Below are 23,137 nucleotides of genomic sequence, written 5' to 3'. Positions count from 1 at the left end.
GGCAATTTCACATTTATTAAATACTTTAATGCTTAAACAATCCTGAGCAGTCAGAAAGCAGGAATTATCACTATCCCCATTTTACAGATAAACTTCAAAGAAATTAAGGTCTGTAATCAGAGTTAAAAATTGGGGGTTTTTTTAGCACTCAAAGCCTGTTCTTTTTTCCTCTGTAAGCTCAGTGGTTTGGGTTGTATCCAGCTCTTTACAATGAGACCCAAATTCTGTCCCCACTGCCTCCACCTGCCCACTGGCCTCTACCTGCCCACACATACCATGAGTTAACTGTTATATTCCACGAGAGGAGCTGTTTCCAATATGAAGTGCAGTTTCTCTAGCTAAATGACCCCTGGGAAAGGATTTATTGAACGAGCTTGTAAGAACCTCTCAACTTTCTGTTTGGTACCCTGAGCGGAAGCCATCAGCAATAAAGCTGAGCATTAGAGTTCAGTCCACTTACACTAGACTTGTCCTAGAGTTCCATTTAGATCTGTGACAGGGTAGCTTCCATATCTTTCTGTTCCTCAGCCACTGCTCAAAATACAATGTCCACCATCCCCTGTTGTCTCAGCTTATCAATCCATCCTCCTCCTCTCCTAAGGTCTCACTGATGCCTCTTCTCACCAATCCCTCTACTCACTATTGCTCTCCTATCATCTTTCCCGTTACCTTTGGAAACCTCCAGTCAGGACTTGCTACATAATTTGCAGGACCCAGTGCAAATGAAAATGTAGGTCTCCTTGTGCAAAAAAACAAGGGGAAAAAACCTATTTTTTCCTTTCTTTTGTGATCTCTCTCTAAACCCATTCTGGTGGGTTTTATTATTATCATTCTGTGTCAAGCTCCCTCAGGCAAGGGGTGAGTATAGACTTGCCCAGGAGCCCGGCACAAGTCTGAGTGTGGGGCTTGCATTGCTAATCCCCATCCCTCCACAAGCCCCTTGCTAGGTCCCCTGGAGGTGGCAGCATCACTGGGCAATGGGGTGGGAGCCGGGGGAGCAGGTGGCTGAGGTCTTGCCCAGGGAGGCAAGATAACAGGTGAGCTGAGGTTCTAAGCCCCCTATGCATTCTCCATCATCCCACCAGATCAGATTTCACTTGGAAAACACAAATTCAGGAATAGAATTGAGAAGAATTTCAAGGTGATATCCAGAATGCAGAGTCCCTTTTGAGAGCGAGATCCTGTTTGTGGGCCCTAGGAGCACACATAGGAAGCCCAGTGGACCCCGCCATGGTGAGCAGCTTTCCCAGCATTCCCAGCGTTTTCTCAGACAGAGCCTTCTGTCCTCCTGAAATCTGGTGCTCCCTTGAGGAACTTGGCATCTTTTGAAGCTGCCTGAGCACTCACTGCTTACTCTCACATGCCCATGGGAACTGGGGTTGGGGTGGGAGACACAGCTCCCAGCTCCATGATGCTGCCTCACTCAGAAACCATTACTCTTCCAACCTAATGTAAACGAGGTGCACAGCATGATGGTAGCCACCATACACTTTCTCTTCATCCATCAACCTCCTGTGTGCTGTCCATCTTCCATTGATCATTTACTGCCTCTAGATCACAATCTTCCTTTCCACCCCAAACCCTGCCATCTTCCTAGCCAGGTTAGAAACCATGCACCAGTCCCTATTTCATGGGCTCTTGGCCTCAACCCCATTGTCCTTCAACCCCACCTAGTCACTTAATTTGTTGTCATATCCTCAGACTTGCCGTAATTGAGAGCCATCAGGCCAATGAAATCTTAAATTTTAACCTCCTGTACTTTGGCAACTTTCTTCTCTTATTCTGTTCTCTCACCCCTTATGCTCATAAAGAGTGAGAGGAACCGATTCTTTGGATGCAGTCAAAATGAGCTTTTGATTTTGTCTTGAGGGTTTTAAATTGTCCCATATCAAATTATCCTGTGTCATATATTTCACAACTTTTGTAGTTGATATCATGTACTTTTGATAATGTCATCACATTTCAAACTATTATAGACACACACACACACACACACACACACACACACACACACACACACTTCCATTCCAGAAATTAGAGAAAAGGGAACACACTTTCTTCTCCACTCTCCATCCTGCCAACTCTCCATGTAGGCTCACTACACATTTTTCTTTGACTTCTTTGAGACTCTCAGACCCTCCAACGCTCATTTTTCTTTCACTCTGCCAAGTCTTTTCTGGCTTCACGTTAATCAGTAATATGTCTAAATTTCACGATCTATTACTTGAACTGCTTTCTTGAAAATATCCTCAAATCCTTTGCTTTTCCATTGAACCAGCCCAGAAAACTGGTTGAACCCTAGGTTAACAATGATCAAAAATAGTACAAAACATCACATGCTTTACATGTATTGTCTTGATTTTATCTAATTTAATCTTCACAATGATTGAATGAGGTGAATATAATTATCCCCAATTTACAGATAAAGAAACTAAGGATAAGTGAGGCTCAGTAACTTATTCATGTTATTTCTAAAGTTAGAATTTGTGGTTCTCAAACTTCAGTATATGAAAATATCATCCGGAGTTCTTGTTAAGTAGGGTTTCTGGGTCCTGCCATGGAAATTCTCATTTGGGAAAGTCTGCACGTGGTATGGGATTTCTGCATGTTTCATAAGCTCCCCCAGTGACTCTGACTGTGACACTCACTTTGGACTTCCATAACTATCTTTCCTGTAGGTGTTTGTTTGGACACTTTTGGTGAAGGGGAGACTTATCCAGAGGGGGATGGCAGCTTGGGGAGCCCTCATTTTTACTTTTGGACCATGGCTGTCCTATTACTATTGCCCTCTTGAGAGCAAAGTGAGATTAGAATGATCTGTGTCCAAAACCAAATTGACTTTGAAAAATAAATCATGCAATGAATACCATAAAATATCAACTCTCACTACCAATCATATGAAAAATAATTTTATTTAAATTATTGACTCAACTTGAAATTGCAGTATTATTTATTAGTAAGTATAATGCTTTTTTCCTTTGTTTAAAACTGTTTTTCTCTATTGTGAGTTTAAAAAATTTTTCAACAGTATCCATAAACTGTTGCAGCACTTCTTGTTCTGACCATGAGAAAGTAAAACACATGGAGATATGCACTGACTTCTTTGTATAATTATTTGCATAGTGCTATGAGTTAGAGAAACGTTATAAATACTATCATAATGAAGTTTTACATAAACATCCTACAGATAAACATGTCGTGATTTTAAATACATCAATAGCAGAAACATCCAGCATTTTGTTTTTGTTTAATAACCTGTGATTTTTTTTTGTTGTTGTTAATAATGTATGTGTAATAAACAGTATTGGCTTTGAAAGTCTGGGATTCTATGTGCATTATAGGGAGTTTCACTCTTCCACAATCCCTACACTTGCATGTCAACCTGATTTAACTGCATTCACTTTGTTCAAAAGTCTGCAGTGCATCTGAAGAACCCTTGAAATGTTATATTCCATTCCTTTTTTTCCCCTTATGTCAGTGGCTGCTTTATTAGATGTAGACAGCTGGGATAGCATATGTTTCTTTAAAAGAAACCTTTAAAATTAAAATTTGGAGAGCACACTTTTAAAAACCACCAAAAGTAGGGTGAATTTTCCTTCTTATGAGACATGAGATGTCTGGAAGGATTCAAACATCAACATGTAAGAAGCTTCACTCTACACTTGAAGGTACACTGTAATAGAAGTTAAGTCCAGAGATATTTTAACTTTTGCTGCAGTTTCATATAAAACATTTAGATTAATGGTATTATATGTCTTCACTTATAAATTAAAGATAATAATGTTTGCCATGTTACCTTAGAGTACATTTTTAAAGACCGAATGAAGTGATGAAAGTAAAAGCCCATGGATAAAGATAGGATACAAGAGAGGGGAGAAGAAATAGTGTTTATTAGGTGTCCATTGTGTTCTAATCATTATGCCAAGCACATCACATATATTTTTTTCACTTAATTCTCACAATCTGCTCACTGGAGTAGACATATTGGCCCATATTTTAAGGAAAGAATGCTAAGGCTCTAAGAAATTAAGTAGTTTGCTTAAGGCCAAATAGTAAGTTGTGGAGCCTTGATTAGCAAATTCTTTTAGTTCCACCTTCCAAATGTATCAAGAATCCAACCACCTCTCACCACCTTCACTCTTACCACCGTAGTCCAAGCTATCACCAATTCTCTTCTGGACGATTGCAATAGCTTAACTCTTATCCTATTTTTGTCTCTGTCTCCCTGCAGTCTGTTATTAACACATAAGAGGGAGCCTTTTACATTTTGTCAGATCATTCACACCTCTGCTCAAAACCCTCAGCTAACTTCCAAACTCATTCAGAATAAATGCCAAAGTCCTTAATGAGTCACAGAGCTCCTGCATTATGTGGGCTCCAATATCCTATTATTTCTTTGGCTTTGATCTCTTACCATTCTGTTCTTTGCAGACTGTGACTCGGCCACACTGGCCAGCTCCACGCCCTCCCCTCACCTGGCAATTCCTCAAACATTGCAGTCATGCCCCTACTTGGGGCTTTTGCACAGGACTGTTTTCTCCAACATAAATTCTCTTTCCCCAGCTGTCCTCATGTATCTCCTCCTCGTCTCTTTCCAACCTTTGCTCAAATGTCTCAAAATCTTAATGAAGCTTTACGTAAATTGCCTCATACCCAACTTTCCCCCTTGAACTCCCTCTCCCTTGCTTTACTTTTTTTTCTTACAGCATATCACCATCTGCCATAGGGAAAAAAATTATTACGTTGACAGTTTCTCCCATTTATCCACTAAATAAGCACCATGAGGGTAGGTAGTCTTACGTATCTTTACACTGTTTGTATCCCAGGCCTCATCCATGAAAGGGATTATAATAGTACCTTTCTCAGAGAATTTTTGTTAGGATTAAATGAGATAAAGCATGTAAACCCCATCCTGGTCCCTGGAACATTTTAAGTTCTTAGTAGATACTACAAAAATAATTATTACTGTTACTATTTATGCAAGAGATGTAGTCAACTTTCTAAATCAAGAGTCTTTCTTCCCATAGCTTGGTTCAGATCTATTACCAGGTGAGAATATTAAGAAGGAAATAAATGGAGACACTTTTCTTCATCTTCCTTAGGAAAATACGTGTGAGAGTGAAAGTGAGAAATATGAAAATAGTCATGATGGACACAGGTTAAATAGATTAAATAAAACTATAGTCACAGATTTCTAGATCAGAAAAATAATGTCATATACCAGTAAGTATTATAATTCTGTTATAGTGGTTAAAAGGGCAATGAGTCCAGCCCACTGTTCCTAGGCTGGACTTAGTTAAGTCATTCAAAGCGGTTTGTCATCTAAATGATTCTAATAGATAGGTATGAAAGAATATTTCAAGATCTTTTGCTGAAGTTTGTTCCAGTGTTTAATCACTGGATCATCAGATTCTCCTTCAAATAACTTTTCATCTACTTCTAGAATTTTAATCTCTTTTACCCAGTTTTGGCTAGTATACTAATGCAGGACCACTGGTATCTGTCCTTTGAGCCTCAACTTGAGTACTTCAATTAATCAATGAGCTATTTACTGAGCCTTGTGCCAAGTATGGGGCTGAGCTTAACAACAAGTTCTAATTCATGATCCTCTTTGCTGTTCTCTGACCTCCTTGGAGTCCCCAGAGGCCCTTTCATCTTTTCTAATGGTCTCATTTTCATTTTTGTTGATCTTCTTTGAATGAGCTCCAATTTCTCTACAACTCTCATAAATACTTCAGGAAAGCCTTGATTATTGCCAAATATGGGAGAAAGACTACTACTTGTGATAAGCTTGACATACTCCTATTAAAATATATTCCAGCATAATGTTAGCTTTCTAAATAATTGCTTTATGCTGCTGAGTCATCAACTTGTGTTATATGACGAGGATTAAGCCATCCCCCCACCTCCACAGTACTTGAGCACACAAAGTCTTTCTTAAACCAATTGAGTTTGGTTTCTTTGTTCCTCACTGTACTATCTTTCACTCAAACTGATTAAATTCAGTCCTATTTTTTAAAGTTGTTTTTCTACATATTCAAGTTACATTCTCATCGTTTTTAAAATTAGCTCTTCTTCCCACACCCTTCCTAGTTCAGTTCAATTCAATGCAATATTTGGCACGTATTATGTTCCAGGCATTGTGCTAGATATTAAGGCTACAAAATGGGTAAATGTAAGCCTTATTAAGAAGTTCTCAATATAGAGGAGACAGAAAATGTATTAAATTCCATGTGCCAAGATAGAGGAATGCATACTTTCAGGAGAGCACTTAGTAGGCTTCCTGGTGGAGCTATACTAACTTGAGCTGTTAGGATTAAATGGGAATTAAGTAATGAAGAAGATAGTACAGCATTGCAGGCAGAGGGAACTATATAATTAAAAGTTTAGAGGCTTAAAACAGTGAATATATGTGGCAACTATAAACAGCTCCTTACCTTTAGCATAAAATGTGAGCTGAGGAACTGTGAGAAACTTAATAAACATCATTTCAACTTCAGTAAGAACTAAAAAAAGATTATATAATCTTTGGCTGCCTGGTGGTTGAATTGTCCTTAGTACAAATGAACCTCATAATTTGCAGATTCCATATTTGTGAATTCCTCTACATGCTAAAATTTATCTGAAACTCCCATATCAACACCTGGGTGCTTTTACCTAGACACCTGCAGAGTGATGACAAGTTTAAGTCACCCAATCTGCACATTCCCAGCTGAGGTCAAACAAGGCAACTCCTCCGTCTTCTTCTTTCAGCTCTCATACCGTAAACAAGTATCCTGTTCGAGGTCTACTTAGTGCCATGTGCTTTGTGTTAGTGGTTTCGCTACTTAAAATGGCCCCAAAGAATAGTGCTGAAGTGCTATCCGGAGTTTCTAAAGTGAAAGAAGGATGTGATGTGCTTTATGGTGAAGATATGTGTGTTTGATAAGCTTCACAGTTAATAAGACTTAATTAACAAGAAGTGAGCTCCATCTCCCAACAAAATCATGGCAGTGCCTAAACGTCTGCATTTTATCAATGTGAAGAGTAGCCGTAGCTATCTCATTTCATTATTTAAATGCATTGACATTGTCACCAAAACTTGCTTAACTTTGACCATCACCACCAATGAAATCAGGGAGTAAAATCTGCATTGGGTCTGTGCTGACAGCACTCAGTTCTACCAAATTGGGCATGCCTTGAAATTGCAGACATTCAATGGTTCTTTCTTGATAATGAATATACTGGTGGTGATGTTGATAACCAAAAGCAGAAAGGTGCCTGAGAAAATCTTTCACATTCACCTAAAATGGAACAGCTGTACCCCCATTAGGAAAATACATGCTTTGAGGGTACGTTCAATAAAATTAAATAAATCTGATGCTTAGTGAACTGCTTCTGCATGCATGACTCTGCAGTAGCATCAGTTATGGACAGCATAGCCTCTGCCCACAAGAAGTTTAAAATCTAGTGCATTTTTGAGGGTAAGACAATTATTTACTATAATGTACATTAAAGACACATAGAAAGAAGGGATTAAAATGCTATGGAGTTTTAAAAATAGAACTACCACACAACCCAGCAATCCCACTACTGGGCATATACCCTGAGAAAACCATAATTCAAAAAGAGTCATGTACCAAAATGTTCATTGCAGCTCTATTTACAATAGCCAGGACATGGAAGCAACCTAAGTGTCCATCAACAGATGAATGGATAAAGAAGATGGGGCACATATATACAATGGAATATTACTCAGCCATAAAAGGGAACGAAACTGAGTTATCTGTAGTGAGGTGGATAGACCTAGAGACTGTCATACAGAGTGAAGTAAGTCAGAAAGAGAAAAACAAATACTGTATGCTAACACATATATATGGAATCTAAAAAAAAAGAAAAAAGAAAGAGAAAATGGTCAGAAGAACCTAGGGGCAAGACGGGAATAAATATGCAGACCTACTAGAGAATGGACTTGAGGATACGGGGAGGGGGAAGGGTAAGCTGTGACAAAGTGAGAGAGTGGCATGGACATACATACACTACCAAACGTAAAATAGATAGCTAGTGGGAAGTAGCAGCATAACACAGGGAGATCAGCTCGGTGCTTTGTGACCACCTAGAGGGGTGGGATAGGGAGGGTGGGAGGGAAGGAGACGCAAGAGGGAAGAGATATGGGAACATATGTATATGTATACCTGATTCACTTGGTTATAAAGCAGAAACTGACACACCATTTTAAAGCAATTATACTCTAATAAAGATGTTTAAAAAAAAAAAAGAAGAAGAACCAAAGATACATTTTATCAAATTAAATAATTTCTCTTAAAAAAATGCTATGGAGTTTTAATGGTGATCGAGACCATAGTTGGTAATGGGGAAAAAGATATCAGAAAAAAGCTTCATAAGGGAGATGATGTTCCTGGAAAGAACACATTCCAAGCCCGAAAAATATGAGGCATACTAAGACTTTGTGAAGGTAAGAGATAGGAAATGTGACTGAAAACCAGGCTGTGCTTGTAAATGTAATTGGAGGTTTTTGATCAGAGGAATATTATGAGGAGCGCCCACTTTAGGAAGGGTCATCCTACAGCAGTGTGCTGGAGGAAGTCCATGGAGCAGGTCAGCGGATTTGGATATAGTTCCTGAGCAATTTTGAGGCCTATGAAAGGGTGAGAGCAGGAGAAACAGAAAGGAGGACAGGCACGTGAAGCTTTGCAGAGGTTTCACACCTAGAAAGCTAAGCCTTACAGCCTGAGTTACTAAAAAAACATGTGAGCCATTCATGGTCATAGGAAATTCAGGAGAAGCAACCAACTAAATTCCTTTTCCTACCAGATATATGTGCCAACAGACATTTAAGTGGAAATGTAAGAGTGGGAAGTTGGTAAATTGGGTATGGATCATGCAGGAAATTGGAAGAGGGTTGATTATTTGGAAGACATCTTCAAGAAACAATCTTAAGTCCTTTAAAGTAAAAATCCTTGTGCTATAAAGTGAAAGCAATCAATGTATGTTATAAATGTAGAAACATGTTTTCAAAATACATAGCATATGTATGTTGTTAATTATGTGTTCAGATGTGTTGCTTTATTGAATTCTCAGCGTAATTCTGTGGGACAGTTGTTACAGAATGAAAAGGAGGGGGAAAAGTCTTTCATTTAGAAATCGAGAAAAAATATTTTTTAAATGATCCCCCCACCTCCCCCCTACCCACCAAAAAAGAATGAGAAGGATGAAAATGAGGCTGGAGGGTGGTAGAAATGGCTTTTATTTGTCAAAGACCTTTCCTTGCTTTTGTCTTACTCCAGGTGCCTATTACCTCTCATCTGGATTGTTAGGAAAGGATTCTTACTGGGTTTTCCTGCCTTATAATTTATTCATGCTCCCTTCATCTGCCAGGCTAATCTTTAAAATTTCGGCTATAACATTTTGGCCTTCTGCTTAAACACCTCCAGTGGCCCCTTCTTTTTTATTACAACATTAAAGTGCCCTCCCGTCTCATTCCCACCATCCTTAGCTCCAAGCTCACTCTGGGGCACTCAGCATTTCCCAGACCCAGCCATGTACGTTCAGATCTGTGACACTTTTCTGGTGTTGCTATTTCTGCCCACAAACCTCCTTCCTCCCAGATACTCCTAGCAAAATCTTACTTAGCCTACAAGTTCCAGATCAAATGTAATACCCTGAGACCATTTTCTGATTTCCATACCCCAAGCAAATGTTTAGTCCTGTGTTGCCCAAGTAGCCAGACCAGGCTGATGTTGGATTAACAACTTGAGCTAAATCTCTGTGCTCATAAAAGCCTGTCAGGACTGAGTCCTTTGAGGGTACCTTATTGCATAAAATTTAGCAAACGGACATGGTATAACTCTAGGTTTCTTTGTTTCTTTGCTTTTAGCAAATGTATTAGGACACTTGCAAATTTGAAGCTATACCTATGTTAATATCATCAGAATAGATTTAATTGAAACTGGCACTGGGTGTATATGAAATCAAAGTGCAACCAGTATTCTTTGCATTTTGTACAACATACACCAGCTCAGACATGAAGAGTGTCATGATAAATGGCAACTTCAGCAAATATTTGCTGCAAACCAGGGTCTGCTTTAATGTCTGTCTGTTTTGGAAAAGATTGTATGGTCTTTCAGTCAGACTCTCTTCATTACATACACAGTCAGATGATAAACATTGTCCACAAGGTTATATTTGAATTTCGATCACATCTGTAAGGGTATGATTTATAAAATAATAAAAATGTTTAGTTTGATTCCTTTGGGACATGACTCAATAGGCAGGAAGCCCATATGCAACTTCTAAATATTACTCAATAGGTGTGATCCTAAAATCAGTGGTCTAACTGCCTATGAATTGAATTCTCAAAGCGGATAAAAGAATGTTACATTAATGGAGACACAGCAGAAGCAAGAGAAATTTTCAGAGCTCCGAACCATTAACATTACATTTCACTTTTGTCCTTTTTAAAATGGACAAAATGGTATATGAGCTCCAGCATATACCATGTCACATCAGAGTCAACACAACTTTCTAAGCTCCACTATAAAGCAAGAGTTCTGCGTGCTAGCTAAACTGTAATGCAAATGTGTATTAGAAAAGTTAATCTACTGAAGATAATTTGCATGCTGCACTTTCTAAGAATTTTTCCAGAGAGTTTTATTGTTGTTGCTACAGAACTGGGAAATATTAAAAAACATTATGGTTTGGGGAAATAAACTTTGCAAAAAACAAGTTAATTAAAATACTAGTGAACACTGAAGAAATTTTAATAAGCATTAGGAAAAGGTCACAACTTCGGACCTTAATAGAAATTCTGTTTCATCTTTTGTTCATGATTCCTTCAATCCTTATAGTTGACATTTAGATTTATTTTATAGAGGTGAGACTATTTGCCACAAACAATCAACACTAGGGCTTCGGATGCTACTGCATGAAACTGAAGGACGCTAGGACTGGAAAACAATTACTATACAAGATGATTCTAACACATAATCAGAGGGTATACAAAAGGGAGGATGATTGGCATGCAGTCCATAAAGGCAAAGAGCTTGAGAACTTTCCACTTGAGGAATAAGAGTATAGAGTATTCTAGGCCATCAGCATAAGGAAGGAGGTTTAGGGTGGTAAAACAGATCCTCCTTGAGGGACTTGGTGAATATCTGAAAAGCCGTAACATAGGATCTAAAATATAGGCTGGGAACATGGGAGAGGGACAAAGGAAAAGAACTCTCACCACTCAGATCCAAAGAAACTGGGAGCATTACTAAGCACAGCCTGAGCAGTAGATGTAGAGCCCAGGAGCAAGAATGATCTTGATGCCAAATAATGTCTTATGAGGTCAGGAGCCTAGAGCTAAACCAGTTCTAGGAGGCAGGAGGTAAACTGGATCCACTAAGAGTAGAAATAACCCTATGGTGGGAGGGAATAGGGATGAGGATATGAATGAAGAAGTGAAGAGAATAAGCCAAACAGCACCTTGGCATAGGTTCTCTCATCCCTCTTCCCTCATGTCTTTGCATCAACATATATTTATATCTTTTTAAAATTTTCTTCAGATTCATAAGAGAAAATTTCTCCAAAGATAGCTATTTAACTAACTGGTTTTTTTTTTTTTTTTTTTGCAGATGGGGCGTTTGATCTTGATGAGTCCATGGAGGATTTCTTGAAATATTTTAATATTCTCTACTTAAAAGCTGTGTTTTACACCAGGACAGCTCATGATTTTAGTTATCCATGCATGGTTAAGGGAAAAAGAAGACAACAAGGAACTTATTATTATATTAACATTTTATTGACCTAGGAGGAGTGAACAATGGTCTCAATTTAGATTCACTGAATAGTTCTTAGCCTATAAATAGCTGTGGTTTCATATAAGTTTCTCTTTTTATTTGTTGTATTTTTAATACTTCACACCATTCACTTGGATTAGAATATGGAAATCACTCTGTAAAACTAGAGAGGCTTATTTGAAGGTTAATTAATAGCAAAAAAAAAAAAAAAAAAGGAACAAAATTATAGGATGTTCCTGAGTCTCTAACAGCTGAGGCCCCCAACAGCCAGTACTTGCAAAATCCATAATAGTCTACTAATAAAAAATAAAGGTCACCATTCCACCTGGATTGTAAAGCAATCTCTTTCTACTTCCTTCTAGAAACGTATTCTTATAGTGCTCTCTCCAGCAGTCTCATATGGGTTCCTGACCTGCCTTCAATTTTCTCCACTCTTTGCCTTATAAAAAATTAAATTTTTTTTCTACTTGACTGTATTTTCATTTTAACTCTCTCTTTTCTTTTTCACGGCAGCTTTTAAGTCAAGCACCTGCCATTGTTAGAATGTTATTGAAGAAATTGTACTAAGTCATGTGGACCTCTCTCTTTAATATAAAAAAGTCTAGTCAATGATTCTTAAATGTTTTCTTGTAACAAAGTCTTATGATTCTGAAAACATAAGTTTTTAAAGAGCTACAGTTTTAGAGAATTTTTAGAACTAAAAACTATAAAAGATAACTTAGTTGAACTCCCCATTTTACAAAGAAGAAATTAATTATTGTTTAGGATATAGGATATGCTTGAATAATATAGTTTTTCTTCACAGATTTATACTTTCCCAATTCATAACATCAATATATTCTAGGTGAAGGACTAAATAGGGATCTGTATATCTTACTTTTAAGAAAATGAAGTACAGCTCTTTAAGTACATATAGCAGAATACCATTGTACAAATATTATACTCTTTTTCAAGGTATCTGGGATTTAATACATCCAGTAACTGTTGCACTAAAGTTCCAGTTTGAGAAATGTGTATATCTTTTGTGCTTATTAATTATGGTAGAGGCAAGTATAAGGTATTTTGACCTATTTACTCACTTTACTGGGTAGAACGGGAGACCAAAGGATGTCATAAAAATATCCAACATGTATACAGTACTTACTACGTGTGAGACACTATCCTAAGCACTATATATACATATATATGTATGTATGTGTGTGTGTATATATATATATATATATATATATATATATATATATATATATTCATTCAGTCCTCACAACAACCCTACAAGATACCTGTTTTTGAGATGAATAACCTAAGGTTCAAAAAGGTTAAGTAACTTTCCCAAGGTATGTGGAAAATTTGGAATTCAAATACAGCAGTGTTTCCCATGATTTTTGCTTCTAAGGATACATTCCTATGTCTCTTCTAAGGATCCTCTGTCTATTTCCCAGCTCTGCTTGTCTCTTCTTAGCTTGATTAACATGCTATCTCCCTTATTCCAAAATGGTCACTGGCAATCCTGATGGAAAGATAGAAACTTTACTCGCAGGTGAAAAGCTCCAGGAGGGAATTTAATCAGTCTAGCTCAGTCACTGTAGCCAAGCAAAATGTGGTACTGTGATTGGCTGGGTTTCAGTCATGGGACAACACTTTAACTGATCAAAATCGATTCTACAAAAACCACTTCAAGATAGATATTAGGATATCCCTATAATTTTAAATATAGCAATCTTTAAAGTAGAATGTGGATTGGGCTAAATGAGAATTGAGGACTCTGAGGAATAAACTCACCTCAATTCACTGGGATTTTTCTTTTTTCTGGTGAATGTAATTCAAATGCAAATTTTAAGAGCCAAAGAGAAACCCAATCACATTGCGTGGGTTCTCAGTTAATTGGGCTGACACAAGATCTTCTGGTCTGGTTATAGAAGTTTTTATGGCCCCAAATCTTTCATGGTCTTCCAGAAAAATATTTGTATATTACATATGCCTCTGAAAGATATTGAAAGGAAAAGAGATGGGAAGAAAAGACTTTTGGTATGCCTTATGAGCATTGTTCACTTTTTGGTGTTTTGAAAAAAGAATTTAGCATAAAGTTGCATTTTTCCCCAATTATTCTAGATATCAGACTAACGTTTCTTTGAATGGAAAATGACAAAAAGAGCCACAGGATGCTTGGGCTTTATACATTTTATTATTTATTTATAAATAAATATATTAAATATATTTATAAATAAATATATTATAAATATATTAAATTATATATTTATAACATTATGTTTGCTCAAGACTACTGTGCCTATTAAATGATGTAATGTATGTAAAGAACATAAGAAAAAATTAGCATAGGTTCTTTCCCTTTCTTATAAGGTTAGAAATGGGGACAGGAAGAATCAGTCATCTGCATTCCTCTTTTTCATTTTCTAACTTGATGTGTGTCACCTCCACATTCTTGTTCCTAAAGTTCTCAAAAATACTAAGTCCAACATGCTACAAAGGGTGATTGCAGAATGTGGTTTCTCAGATCAGCATTATCAGGATCACCTGGGCACTTAGAAATGCAAATACTGGTGCTCCGTCCCAGACTGCTGCGTCAGAAACTCAGGACAAGGGGTCCCAGCAATCTGTGTTTGAACAAGGCTTCCAGGTAATGCTGCTGTACACTGACAAGAACCATGGGCATAGGGACTTTTTCTTTTGCAGGGCCTCCTTACCTGGCCTCGGGGATAAGAGATTGCATTTACTAATTAGTATTAAACAGAAATTTATGCCATATATTTAACACGATCCATCCCACATTATTCTCTTCCCAAACACAGAAGGCAAGCCTAGTTCTTCAACACCAAATTGAGAAAATATTTCTTGTCTTAGCTATTTTGTGCTTGCCAACAACACTCTAATTTGACATGAATACTATGTTCCCCATGTCTTGTTTATGGTACAAGGTGTTTATCCCTTTGGGGAATGTTATGGTCTGCTTCGATGACTGATCCATAAGTTCAATGGGATTCTTTTTATCCATAAATTCAATGGGATGCAGTTTGATTTCTCACTGGGTGAAGTTCCCAGAGTCTCTTTGCATGGCCCATGTAAACTGCAAACATTCGAACAGTAGAACAGGTTATTGAGAGTCATTTTTAGTGACTACTCTGGACAATTTATCTTTTTTCCTACAGTATATCTCCAGCATATTATTCATAAATATTTGGTTGACTCTCACAGGCTAGACATCTCCTAGTGGATGATATAAGATGATCTAAAGTAGATGCTTTTGTAATAACCAGCTAGATCATCACGCACAATAACTAGCTTACAGTCTTCCACTGACACAGTGTACTCAGCTTAGAATCAATATACAACAAGCCCCATGGAAGACAAATAGGTCTTCCTGGTTTATGTAGGGTTATCTTGGTTACAACAGTTAAAGTTATACATCACTATGCATTTACTCTCTAGTTTTAAGAATGAATCCATACTTACTCACCTAAGTAGCTTAATAGCTTGACAATTTGCAGGTAAGCTATTCAACAGTATATACTTTTCTGCTGTAAAGGACAAGCGTATGCCTCATATTTGCACTGGGTCTGTACAGAGGTCTACCTACATCCAGCTATTTCAGTTACAAATAATATTTAGTTGAGTGATTTCAAGAAAAATATTTGTTTTAAGTATAACATAGGAATCCATTTTCCAATATCTTAGGTGGGATGCCATACTATTTTTATTGCATTATTCAAATAATTATGCAGAAGTTCCTTTCAACATTCTACTTAGGGTCTAGTCTTCCCTGTTGATGTCACAGTTCATGAAACCAGCTTCGGAGCACTTAATTATGTTCCAGGCATTAATTTCAGAGCTGAAGGCATATTGTGGGGAAGCATCCCATGGGAGAGTTCAGAGGTGGCTTGGGTTTGACATTATTCTAGACACATACTTGGGTGCAGGTGGTTCAAAGCCTGAAAATGCTGAAAATGGATGACTTCTGCATAGATGATCCCCTTCAGGTGAGGCTATGCAGGCAGTCCTCTAATGAAGACTTTGCTCCCACACAGCTCCTGTCATTCAGACAATTCTTCATTCCCTGGTTAGTACCTTCTGGGTCTCATCTTCACTTATGTTTGCTCTCCAAGCTTGGGCCTCCCGGCATTCAGGCTTTCCTCCTTGCTCTTCCCTTCTTCCCGGACTGCTTTGGCATTTTATACATACTCCTTTTATACTCCTCCATATAAAAACCAATGGTTCTTTTTGGCCAATAAGATGGATCCTGCTCATCCATTCAAACTTGCACCCCAATTATTAGCAAAGGAACTACTTCTTCCACTCCCACTAGAGGGCAGTGAAAGCTCAATCTTCCTAAAGACAGCTGCTTGGTATCCTTTGGAGAGTGTCAGGCTCTCAGGTGGTTTTAATCAGATGGCTTATTCTAGAAAGAGTTCCAGAAAAGGTGAGGAGGGTGTTTAGGAGTAGGGAATGGATTCAATATAAACTCCTCCTTTGGAGAAATACTTTTTATTCCTAAGATCTAACCAATGGGCTTTTCTACCTTCCATGCCCAGTGTGTGAACAAAGGAAGCCATGGATGGCCTGAGTTCTGAGTGCATTATAGGAAAACATCAGCCAGTGTGCTACATAGACATTGGCTGTAGCACCTTCCCTGACCACACTCACTTCTAAACAAGCCTACCTCTGTGACAACATTGGCTGCTTGAGCTGTCATGTATCTCACAAATGGTCCTTTGACTATAGGCTGGCCAGGCAACAATAAGCCCTATGGACTTGAAAAGATGACTCAGTTCTGTCTAGTTCTTGCTTCTATAAACTTCAATTTGGAATGAGAAACACATGAAATGTTTTCCAGTGAGCAGTGTGAGTTTAAGGTGAAAAGTTATGATATAGAGAAAAGGTCCAACAAATTGATATACAAACTCAAATTATGAGGAGCATAAAATAATGAGAAAGCTGATGCGGTGTAGAGAAGCAGATATAACCCGAGGGAGGAGAAAATAGGTGATCGCCATAATGAGCTTTTTATGGCTTTCCGCTTACAGTATATGCATGTCTTTCTTTATATAACAGGATATGTACTCTCAACCAGTTTTGATTTTAAAAACTCAGCTCCTTTTTGATATATTTTAAATAGTCATTGATCCTTTCTGGGTCATTCTCTACCAGGTTCCTCTTGTTCCCAACAGTATTCAGAGTCTTATCAGTTTCCTCATCATGCCAAAGGCCTTCCCTCTATAGTTAGAGCTAAAGCCTTTTAAACCTGCTGTCTTACTGCTGGTAATAGCACCACCTTCCCAGCACTCTGCTGATGACCCTTGTCAAATGGCCTCTTGCTAGAAGTCTGAAAAACTCTTTTCACCACAGAGATGGAGTATTTGGTTGACCTTTCCCAAGATGATCCCCTTAATTGGTGATTTCTCAGCTGGACATCTCTTAGTTCCTTTCCCTCTTTGCTTCTGGCTCCTGGCATGGTCTTCCCTTTAAGACTGTCTTGCTCTGAGGAGCTTGTAAGCAGTCTAAGCCTATCTTCTCAGATCTTTCATGAGCTAGCCTAGAATTATAGACTTTCATTTCACCCCACTTCTTTCCATAGACTCTACATTCAAGCTCATTCAAGTTGTTGGCCAAATTCAGTTCTTTGTGGTTGTATGGTTGAAGTTGTCATTTATTTGCTGGCTGTCAGCTGGGGGTTGCCCCTAGCTTCCAAAGTCACTTTCTGTTCTCGCATTTTCTTGTAGGAGCCTTGCATGTGGGCTCCCACATCTCAGAGCCAGCACTGAATCCTTATCAGTGCTGGACATTGTAGACTTGTAGACTCTCTTGGACATTCCCTTTTTCTGTACCTCCCTTTCCTTCCTCTTCTTTCACATCTCTTTGACTCCACCTGAGAATGTTCTCCACTTGAAAAGGCTCTTGTGATTAGATTGGGCCCACCCAGATAATGCAAGACAATCTCCCAATTCTAAGGTGCAGGTCTGTAACCTTAATTACAATGGCAAAGTCCCCTCTGCCATTTAACATAACATATTCGCAGGCTCCAGGAATTAGGGTTTGGACATCTTTAGAGGTCCATTCTATCTTTCATGTTTGTCTAGTTCCTGTATATGAATCAGTTTTCAGACCCAATCTTATTGATCTTTCCCAGCAGGAAATATCTTGCAATACTTTGACAAATGAACATGGTAACAATCTTCCCCATTTATTCCCAGAGGTAACTATGGCCATTTATTCTGGTAACTGCACTGGGGAAAGAGTGATGCTTGTACATTTGGAGCACTATTGAACTTACCAATCATGGCCTTCCTGTTTGAGTGTGTACATATGGGACCAGGTAATAAATGGGGTTCTGGCCAATATAAGACCACAAGGGATCCACTGAGCTTATAGACACAGATGGTGGTTATTTTATCACTCTCTGAACGTATAATTGGAATAGGCATACTTGGTAATTGGGATAACTCTCACATCAAGTCCTGCTCCTGTGAGGTAAGAGCTATCATATTAGGGAAGGCCAAGAAGAACCCTCTGAAAATTTCCCTCTCCAAGATAGTAAAAAAACAATATATCTCTAGTTTATCATCAAACACTTGATAAACCAGACCAGGTTCCCACATATCATTAAATCAGACCAGGATGATACACTTTACATCAAAGGAGAAGTGGGAGTAGGCTTATAACTATGGGAACTACTAGTTATAGTACATACCAGATCACTCAGAAACTGCAGCCTGATAGACCATTGGTAATACCTGTGAAAGGCACTGCAGAAACTCCAGCTGCTCTGGGTGTAGAGCCTGTGGGATGGCCTAATAATCATCCTGCACCCCAGCTCTATCTTAGTGTCTGCCTCTCAGACAAATCAGCCTGCTACATGCTTACTAGCTATTCAGCCAACATTTGTTGAGATGCACATAGCTGAAGTTTCTTCATAATCCGATGCTAATATACTCTGCAGCGGACATTATGCTCAACTCCTCCATATGAATGCCTTCCAGAAGATCAGTTTAAACAATGAGGAGTAGTCCACTCAGCTGGCTAGAGGTTAGCCATTTCACTAGTTTCACAATGTATTCTCAATCCAAACCACTTCTGATCATCACCACTATCATCCTTCTCCAAGCCACAATGTTCTTTTCACCTGTACTTCTGTTCTAGTCTCCTATCTCTGATTCTGCACTTGCCCCCCTACAATCGATTCTCTGTGGGCAGAGTGATCCTTTTCACAATGTAAATCACATCACACCACTCTTCTCTTCAAAATCATTCAATGCCTTCCTATCCCCCTTAGAATAAAATCCAGCATCCTTACCAAGGCCTAGGACCCATTGTGATCTCCCCCCATTGCTAACTTTCTGACCTCACATATTCCTTACATATTCTAGTTTTCTTATCCTGTTCTAGACACTTTACCTTCCACAGTGTTTCTCGAGCTTTGCCAAACTCATTCTTGGCTCAGGGCTCTGGACTTGCTGTTCTCTCTGTATAGAAACAGCTTTTCTCAGATATTCACATGGCTCCCTCCTTCAGTTCACTCAGGTCTCTGCTTAAAAGCCACTTCCTCAGAGACTCTTTCTCTGCCCACCCAAGCCCAAACCCTTCCCCTGGTCTATATCTATTCTTCTTTCTCTATTACACTACCGTGTTTTTGTTCACAGAATTTATAACCTGACATTGTATCTGTTAATTTGTGAATTTTTGTTTTCTCCAACCAGAATATAAATTCCACGGAGGCAAGGGTTTTACTTTTTTTAATGCTGTAGTATTTAAAGATGCCTAGGACAGTGCTTGGTGACATTAGATGGGCTCACTAAGCATTTGTTAAACGAAGAAGCTACTCAGAAATGGGCACGTGGTCTAACTCTGGTCTATGACATGTGAGGGTAAGTGTGTTAAGTGTCTTCTGAGAAGGTTGATTATTTCTTATAATGTCTTCTGAGAAGGTTGATTATTTCTAAGCTAGACCCACAGGAAGAGACAAGAATCTCTCTTCTTCCTCTGGATGTGTTAATGTTGAAAATGTGAGGCCTGGAATTGTAGCAGTCATTTTGGAATCAACCTGAGGAGGAAGCCTATGTAACAATTGAAGGGCATGGAGAGATGGAAAGAACCTGGGTCCTTGATGATATTACTGAGCTGCTGACTCATCTCAGTCTGAGGCATCCCTTCTAGGGGTTTTCAATTGTGAGAGGGAGTAAATGTCTAGCTGTTTATGCCAGTGTTTTGTTTTTTTTTTTTTTTTTTTTTTTGCGGTACGCGGGCCTCTCACTGCTGTGGCCTCTCCAGCGGCAGAGCACAGGCTCTGGACGCGCAGGCTCAGTGGCCATGGCCCAGCCGCTCCGCGGCATGTGGGATCTTCCCGGACCGGGGCACGAACCCGTGTCCCCTGCATCGGCAGGCGGACTCTCAACCACTGCGCCACCAGGGAAGCCCTATGCCAGTGTTTTTAAGGGTAAAATTTCATTCACGGTTTTAGTCCTCACAGCCAAGAACAATCTGGCTGATGCATGTACCTTTTCTAGCTCTTCTCACTACACAATCCCGTACACCTGATTTTTAGATACATCAAGACTCCAGATGTCCAGCTAACTGTTCATCTGTGCTTTAGCTCAGTCCTTCGTTTCTACACATGTAACAATTTACTCATTTCTAACACTTCCTCTTACGTGGACCAGCGTAGAATTTTCCTTCCCTGTCATGCCTCCCCAACAATTCACTACTGCGTTACAATCACTTTCTCTGCTGTAGCCCCATAACTTAGAGTTTATCTTCTTCCTGGTTCCTATTAATTCAGGTTTCATGCTACAGTGGTTCTCCCCCATTCTCTCCTTCATTCATTCATGTAATCATTTGTTCATTCATCTGCCAATATTCATTTAATGTTTATTGCCAGGCTTTGTGCATATGTCAATAAACGAAACATATAAAAATTTCTGCTGTAACAGAGTTTATATTCTTGTTGATAGGGTCGGGGTGTCCATTCAATAAACTAATTAAGCAGCACATCAGGGGATAAGTGATTTGAAGAAAGGTAATGCAACAGAGGGGTGAATAAGGAATAGCAGGGTGTGGGAGGGAAGATTGCAGTTTTCAAAGTGGAAGTTCAGGGAGATAGTTCACCTCATTTAGAAGGTGACACAAGAGCAAAGACTTGAGTAATGTGAAGCAGCAAAAGCCATCTATCGGGGGCAGAGTGCTTCAGGTGTAGACAATAGGCCCTAGGGCAGGAGCACCCTCATGAGTTTGAGGAACAGCCATTTTTGCCCGAGCAGAATGAGTACTGTCGTGAAAAAGCACACTGCCCCAAGGACCCAGCACAGTCACTCAGCCACTGAACCTTCCATAAGTGATTGTTTAAAGGGCATCGCATTTTGTATCAAATAGTTGTTTCTATTGACTGGATTTGTGATAATGTATGTCATCCAAGTATTAAAGTATTCCTAATTTAAAAGTTAATAGACTATATTATGAACCAGATTTGTTTTCTACCATTCAGGGAGCTTTCATAAGAGAATTACAAGTCCCAGTGTTCAGACTCACACTTCAGTCTTAACCCCTCCCGCCTCAACATTAACTCCAGGTCTCAGATTCATTGACCTAAGGCTAACAGATATCGCAATCACACTTAGAGGTAAAATAAGCCACAACTGCAAGATGGATGGTACAACGAGTACTCCATCTGCTAATCCTGTGACCTCCTCTCTTGCCTGTGTGACACACTGCTTCTCATATGAAAGATTCTGTCCTGACTCCACCACTCCAGGCTCATGGTAGCATTAGTCATCAGGTGTGCCCCTTGCAGCAAGACCATCTCAGCTTCTACTGAGTCACCATACCACAGCCATTGCTCCTGCCATTCTGTTCCAGTAGCATCACTCTAGATGTCTGGTCAAGAACTGAGTTATCTTCGTTACTGCCTTAAAGAGCACTATATCATTCCCATTCCCCATTGGGAGGACTGGGGCAGAGCTGTCTATTAAGAAACTTTTCCAGGACAAAGTCCCACCCCACTCAAGATAATCTAGGCCTTGGTGGTTAAGTCTGCACCATAAGTCTAGGTGTCTGTGCTCTCAGGAGAGCCTTGGACATCCTTTCCTGTAGGTCAGGATTATCTCAGAATACCATTGTGCCACAAAGTGTTTGGATCCCATGATGGGACCTAAAGGTTGAAAAGGGTTCAGTCATGAGGATAATTCCAAGAAGAATGATTCCAAAAAAGGGAAGATGCACAACCCAGACTGCAGTTACAGATATCACCGCACTGAGGAAGTTTCAACTATCAAACGCTTCCAAATTCTTTAAGTAAATATATAGAATCAAATTATCTTCCAAGAAAAACATATCCTCAGACTATGATTATAAAATTCTCAATTTTATCACTGTCATTTCCCGTTGTGATCGTGTAGCAGATACTATTTTGGATGTTTGGATGATCCGACTCCTACCCTCCATGGCCTCGTTCCCGGAGGTGACCGTCTGACACAGCTCCGGCCAATAGAATGTCAAAGGGAGCAAATTGAATGGGGCTTCCTAGAAGCTCTGTGCTTTTCTGATAAAGTGTCTTTTACTCATCTGTTCTGTACTCTTTTAGACAGATAACTAAAGCCTCCTGTTCTTTAAGATGAGAAACATGGGAAAAAAACAAGAGGATCATGGAGATTCTGGATATTGCTAAGCTGAGGAACCATCACCAGTAGCTGTCAACCTTCAGATTTCATATTATGCATAAACAAATAAACCTTTATTGAAAGTGTTACTATTTGCATATTCTGTTACTAGCAGCTGAAACATTGCTCACTGATACAAGCATGTGTGTTCACTTGGTCACTTTGTTGTGACATCTATTCATTCCTCCTTGCTTATGCCCTTACTTCCATTAATTTTTTTCTTCAGTGATGGGGAACTAAAGCTTAGGGGAAAATATTTAGCTTTATGCTTTTCATGTATACTCAGATTTTATGGTTAATACTGTTTCTTTATGAATGATTTTTAAATTGTGTTGTTAAAGTCTTTCCTTCATGTCCATTATTTCTAAAAGAAAAAAAAAATAAGAATCATGCTTATTTTAGATATTTTTCCATAGGTGTAGTATTGATTAGCTTAGAACTGAAACATACAATTGTATCATCTTTCAAAATTTGATAGATTATAGAATTGGAGCTGGGAAAAACCTTTCTCTAGAATTCATGAAATAATACTTTACTTTGTGGTTCTCATCTTTCTTGCGATGATTCTGCTTTCACACAAATTGCTGTTCAAGAAGGATGACTGAGTCTAGAAAGGAAAGAGGGAGGTGAGTCATTTTTTTCCATCCCTGCACAGAATAAATAAGTCACTGAATTTAGCATCTTGATTTGGTTTTC

At 38.9% G+C, this 23,137-nt stretch overlaps 1 long non-coding RNA gene across 2 annotated transcripts in view; it reads right to left on the bottom strand.

Annotated features, from left to right (window-relative positions):
• The window catches only part of LOC117198507 (uncharacterized), a 210,065-nt gene that overhangs the window by 14,416 nt on the left and 172,512 nt on the right, over positions 1 to 23,137 (bottom strand). The window lies entirely within an intron of this gene.

Source organism: Orcinus orca, chromosome 11 (genome assembly GCF_937001465.1).
Source record: "Orcinus orca chromosome 11, mOrcOrc1.1, whole genome shotgun sequence".
Taxonomy (NCBI): domain Eukaryota; kingdom Metazoa; phylum Chordata; class Mammalia; order Artiodactyla; family Delphinidae; genus Orcinus; species Orcinus orca.
Note: the sequence above shows the minus strand (reverse complement) of the source record. Positions and strands in the feature narration are given on the sequence as shown.